This window comes from Hakea prostrata, chromosome 6, assembly GCF_041222555.1.
Source record: "Hakea prostrata isolate BN-2017 chromosome 6, UWA_Hpros_2, whole genome shotgun sequence".
Taxonomy (NCBI): domain Eukaryota; kingdom Viridiplantae; phylum Streptophyta; class Magnoliopsida; order Proteales; family Proteaceae; genus Hakea; species Hakea prostrata.
In genome coordinates this window covers 9743718-9749549 of record NC_142605.1, presented here as the reverse complement: position 1 = coordinate 9749549, position 5832 = coordinate 9743718, and the positions used below count along the sequence as shown (strand labels likewise).

At 38.0% G+C, this 5832-nt stretch overlaps 1 pseudogene; it reads right to left on the bottom strand.

Annotated features, from left to right (window-relative positions):
• Positions 1–634: 634 nt before the first annotated feature.
• LOC149012213 (uncharacterized) lies at positions 635–5377 on the bottom strand (annotated as a pseudogene).
• Positions 5378–5832: the final 455 nt, after the last annotated feature.

Below are 5832 nucleotides of genomic sequence, written 5' to 3'. Positions count from 1 at the left end.
ACTCCAAGTCCATCAACTAATCCAATCTTCATCAGTGTGCAGTTTCCATAGAAGGGACACTGACATCCACACTCAAGGATTCCACTCCAGCCATCAAGTCTTCAACTGAAATGGCCCAAAGCTGACTTCTTGCCTTACTTCGGGTTGCTGGACCTACAAACAACAGGGTTTCCAGGTCAGGGTTAGGGCTGGGTTTCACATGGGGGGTTCTTACTTTGATCTCGAACATCATCAAACTCGACTTGACTCAAGTAAAAAATCCATCTTCCTAATCCATCAGGGTTTTCATTGGATCTTCTTCAGGTTCCCAATAAGGCAGGTTCTTCATTAGCAGTATCCAAATCCATGGGCTCAAGGTATGGATGGTGGCCTTCAATCCAAATAGCCCACAACTTCTTCCAGCTAGAACTTCGATACTCCGACCCTGCAATACGGATCCCAGGTTAGAATTATTGGGATTATTACATCCTCTCCTCCTAACAAGAAATTTCGTCCTCAAAGTTTGCAGTGTACCTGTGTGTCTCAAAATATAGGGGTAATTGACTCGCATTTCATATTCTTTTTTCCAAGATGCTTCTTCAATAAAGTGATTCTTCTATCTGATCGTCATGAGAGGTATAGTCTAGTTCCTTGGCTACTTGTCCTTTTGGTCCAAAATTTCATCAGATTCTTCTTCATAAGTTGAGTCCGCACTTAAACCTTCAGGTTCTTTCTGTAGCAATTCTTTTGAGTTTGCTATGCACTGCCTTATCATAAAAACATAGAATACATCTTGCACACCAGCTAGAGACGGAGGAAGGGCCAACCTGTAGGAAACTGATCCAACCTTTTCAGTAATCTTAAAGGGTCCAATATATCTAGGGCTGAGCTTCCCTATAATATAAAATCTCATAACACCCTTCATAGGTGACACCTTCAAGAAAGCCCGCTTTCCAACCTGAAATTTCAAGTTTGACCTTCTTTTATCAGCATAGGATTTTTTATGAGATTGAGCAACCTTGATTCTTTCTTTAATCATATCAACCATAAAACCTGTGGTCTCAATTAGATTAGCGTCAAGGACACGCCTTTCCCCAACTTCATCACAATAAAGAGGAGTCTTGCAAGTCCATCCATACAGAGCTTTAAAAGGGGTCATTCCAATTGTCGACTGGTAACTGTTGACGTAGGCAAACTCCATTAGAGCTAAGTGGTCATCCCAGTTACCACCCTTATTGACAACACATGCTCGAAGCATATCTTCCAAAAGCTGAATGGTTCTTTTTGATTGTCTGTCTGAGGATGATGGGTTGTGCTTAGATTCAACTTTATTCCCAGAGTTTTTTTGTAAATTGTTCCAAAATCAAGAGGTGAACCTCGGATCTCTGTTAGATACAATGATGGTTGGCACACCATGTAGTCTCACCACATTGTCAACATACAATCTCTCTAATATGTCCATGGTATAGATGATCTTCATTGGTATAAAGTAAGTCGATTTAGTCAGTCGGTCCACTACCACCCACACCATGTCATTTTCTTTACTTGTTCGGGGTAGACCTATAACAAAATCCATGGCGATATCTTCCCATTTCTAACTAAGTATGGGAAGGGGCTACAAAAGACCAAATGATGGTTGCCTGACAACTTTCACCCATTGACAGGTTCCACACTTGGCAACAAAATCTTCTACGACATTTTTCATTCCAGGCCACCGGAAATATTCTTTCATATCCTGATGCATCTTCGTACTACCTGGATGAATGGTGAAGTTAGATTGATGAGCATCAGTTAAGATTTATGCCCTGAGGTCTTCTAGTATAGGAACACAAATTCTTTCTCTGAAAACTAGAGCACCATTGGAGGCTAAAGAGATTCTATCACTTTTCTAGAATCTGAAGAAATTAGATCAGTCTTTTTCTTCAATTCTGATCAGTCGACTACAAAGAGATGGTTCGTCCCCTAGACTCGGTTGAATTGACATAGCTGCTAGATAACTTTAGAACTTTCTGGTACAATCTCAAGCCTAAATTCAATTATGGAAAATAAAAAGAGCTTACTCAGAGAAACCAAATCCACACTCTGCCGATTACTCTTTCTTCTTAAAGCGTCTGCAACCACATTGGCTTTCCTTGGATGATATTGGATATCACAATCATAATCCTTAACCAGTTCCAACCAACTACCCTGTCTCATATTCAATTCTTTCTGGGTAAAGAAATACTTGAGACTCTTATGATTGGTGTATATCGCTATTTGATGAGCACATTTATGTGTGAAATCTTAGGGCATAAAGCATGCATTTTACATACTTAGAGTGGAGCTATCTAGGGTTTTATGTTGTTTTTGCAGATTTTAGGATTTTTCAAGATTTAAGCAAATATTTGGAGTTTTGGGTATGAATCATGCAATTTTACACGTCAAGAGGTCCGTTCAAATTCCCAAATGCGAAAATGGGCCTGATCTGGAGCATGATGGGCTAGAGATGTGATTATGGGCCAACTCCAAAATATTTTAGAGATAAATAAGCAAATTTTGATCTACGGCTGAGATTATAAATTATCAATCAAATCTACAGAGATATTATTGAGAGAGTCCTAATGGAGAAAAGATTCCTTGCATACTTCAATATCTTATTTCCTATTTGGGATTTGATCAAAGAAAGAAAAAGAGGAAAAAGAATTATATTCAGAGAAGGAAGAGGGAAAAATCCCGTTTTTGAATGTATTTGGTCAATTTCAATCAAGCCCTTCATCGAACGGTCATCCGGTGTCCGATGGAGCTGATATTTGGAGGAGAGCTTCACGATGTCTTGATCCTCAAATCCAACGATGGAATTGTGCATTTGATCTCTCTAAGCCTGTCCGATTAGTACGCCAAAACCCTAATTGGTTGAGTTAAATAGGAACTTTGAGTTTGATTCAAATTCTGTTAAGATTCATATCCCATGTAAACTCTATAAAAGGAGAGCATACTCCATCAAGGGAGAACGTGTTTTTAGAGCTTAGGAGAAGCACTCTTTCTTTTCTCTTTAGTTTATTTAAGCTTTCTCTAGTTTTCTTTGATTGCTTTTGTGAGATTTTAATTTCTAGATTGAATGTTTAGGTTTACTTTTTTATATAATGCAATTTCAAGTTTGAGGATTTGTTTTTCTATGGGTCTAGCAATTGCAGGTCTAGATCACTCTAGATCTAGATTTGGTTGTTAGGGTTGGTTGAGATTTGAATCGTTTGTTCAATTCTTTTTTTATTTTTTTTTAATTTTTCATTATTTGAAGTTCAAAGATGAAAGTAAGTAACATTCTTCAATAATTATCTCTCCCCCCCCCCTCCATTCCCACTTCTATCTACCCCTCCATATTCTTAATTTAGGATTAGTTTCAGCATTTATTTATTGTTCTCCCTTCCCCTGGGTCCTTGATCAAAGATGCCTACAGTCGTGCCTCTCTTTGGTTAAGGTTTCCTTTTTCCTTTTATATTGCTTTGTTATTTACTTTCTACAATTTACTTTCAGCATTTATTTATTATTCTCCCTTCCCTTGGGTCCTTAGTCAGAAATGCTTACAGTCGTGCCTCTCTTTCGTTAAGGTTTCCTTTTTCCTTTTATATTGCTTTGTTATTTACTTTCTGCAATTTATTTTCAGCATTTATTATTGTTCTCCCTCCCCCTGGGTCCTTGATCAAAGATGCCTACAGTCGTATCTCTCTTTGGTTAAGGTTTTCCTTTTCATTTTATTGCTTTGTTATTTATTTTCTGCATTTTTTTTTTCTGCCTTTTATTTATGTGTTAGTTATATTTGTATTATCTTTAGTCTCAATTTGATTGCATTAGATGTATGGATTATGATCATTCATTTAGTTTAATTAATTAGTTAACAAATTTAAATCATTGCACTCTCGCATTATCATTTAGAGGTTAAATTCTAAAGTGGCACATCTCCTTGAGGTCGACCTGTTAGCTACACGATTCTGTGCGCTTTGGGTTATTTTTATTTTGCAAACACTATCTTTTCACCATACAAGTAGTGACACCATATTTTTAGAGTAAAAACCACTGCTGCTAGTTCCAAGTCATGAGTAGGGTAGTTATGCTTATAAATTTTCAACTGTCTAGATGCGTAAGCCACTACCTTGCCATGCTACATTAGAACACATCCCAAACCAACTTTAGAGGCATCTGTGTACACCATCAAACCTCCAGAGTCATCTGGTATAGTCAACACTGGAGCATTGGTCAACCTTTTCTTGAGTTCTTGAAAACTCTCTTCACAGGCTTTAGTCCATTCAAAATTAATTCCTTTCCTAGTAAGTTTCCTCATAGGAGCCGATAGTCTAGAGAAATTCTCAATGAAGCACCTATAGTAACCAACCATACCCGGAAAACTTCTGATTTCTGTGACTATCTTAGGTTTGTCCCAATCTTCCAACACCTTCACCTTCGTAGGAACAACTTTAATGCCTTCAATTGACACAATTTGACCCAGGAAAAGAACCTTGGACAACCAAAACTCACACTTGATGAGTTTTGCAAACAACTTCATATCTCTCAGCCGTTGTAAGGCAAAACTCAAGTGCTCGGTATGATCCTTCTCATTCTTTGAATATATTAGAATGTCATCAATGAATACTGTGATAAATTTGTCCAAAACATCCTGAAATACTCAATTCATCAGATCCATGAATTTTGCAGGCACATTGATAAGACCAAATGGCAAGACTTTGAATTCAAAATGCCCATATCTTATCCTAAACGTTGTCTTGGAGATATCAATGGACTTCACTCTCAACTGATGGTATCCATATCTCGAATCGATCTTTGAGAACACAGGTGCACCTTTTAACTGATCAAACAAGTCATCAATCCTAGGAAGAGGATATTTGTTTTTCATCATCAACTTGTTCAATTCATGATAATCTATGTACAACCACATACTACTGTCCTTCTTCTTCACAAACAGCGGGGCACCCACGATGAAACACTAGGTTGGATAAACCCGTTGTCAAATAACTCATTCAGCTGAACTTGGAGTTCCTTCAACTCAGTTGAAGCCATTCGATACAGAGCTTTTGAAACTAGAGTTGCTCCTGGAATTAGATCAATGGTGAACTCTAATTCTTTTTGAGGGCAAAGCCAACAATTCTTTCAAAAAAACATCAGCAAAATCTCTAACTACTTTCACATCTGACAACAGTTTCCCACCTTTCGGTGCATCCATAGAAGAGGCAAGTAGTTCAACATCTTTAGTCAATTCTCTGACTCTCACAGTTGCAACAACTATCTTCTTGCATAGCTTTCCTTGATTACCTTGATATTCGAATGGATGGGCATCTTTGGGATGAAAAAGAACTTTCCTTTCAGAACATAAGATAACGGCTTGATGTTTCATTAGCCAATCCATTATGAGTATCACATCAAAGTCCTTCATATCCAATTTCACTAGTCAGGCTTCCAAACTTCTACTGGCAATAGTCACTGGACAAGACTCTATTACCTCATCTAATCTCAAAATAGACTTGGTAGGAGTACTAATAACAAGTTCGCTTTCCAACTTCTTAGGAATAACAAGGATACGACTCACAAATGAGTGAATGAGATGCACTAGTGTCAAATAGTACACAGGCGAAGATAGATGATATTGGAATAATACTTGTGACCACATCATGATCGGACTTGGGCTCAGTGCCAGTAATGCTATAGACTTTCCCTGCTGGAGGATTCTATGCTGGTTTTGCCATAGGTGACAACTGCGGGTTAGGTCTCTGAGTGTAGTTACGAGAACAGTGGCCTATCTTCCCTTAGGTGAAACATGTACTCATGCTTGCTGATGCTACTTGGGTCAGAACCGCAAGTCTT